Consider the following 436-nt stretch of genomic DNA (forward strand, 5'->3'; position numbering starts at 1 on the left):
GTAACTGATGACATGAAATGAAACTCTAACTGTAAAACCTCCAGGAATTATATAGTTTTTTCCAAGAATAAATTCCAAATGTCAGACATGAAAAGCCGTGTCTTCCTCCGGATTAACAGACGAAAAAATATAAAGCTCGGCCCCTGATGCATCACGCAGGCAGCGTCTATATCACACCTCTGTTGCAAGTAAAGATAAGGGCGGTTTTCCCTACTCTCATAGAGACGTCTCGTAAAAGAATATTAGAATGTTAGATGTATTGGCAATGCTGATGGAAATTGCACATAAATGGAAGATTTATGGAACGGAAAAAAAAACGGTAATTTCGCCTAAGTGAATTCGTGACATTAGGAAACCAGGGAAATAGAAAAAGACAGACATAGGCCGAGAGAATTCGTGCCCCACACACAGCTCGTATATATGTGTGCATAATAAA

Source organism: Penaeus monodon, chromosome 21 (assembly GCF_015228065.2).
Source record: "Penaeus monodon isolate SGIC_2016 chromosome 21, NSTDA_Pmon_1, whole genome shotgun sequence".
Classification (NCBI taxonomy): Eukaryota; Metazoa; Arthropoda; class Malacostraca; order Decapoda; family Penaeidae; genus Penaeus; species Penaeus monodon.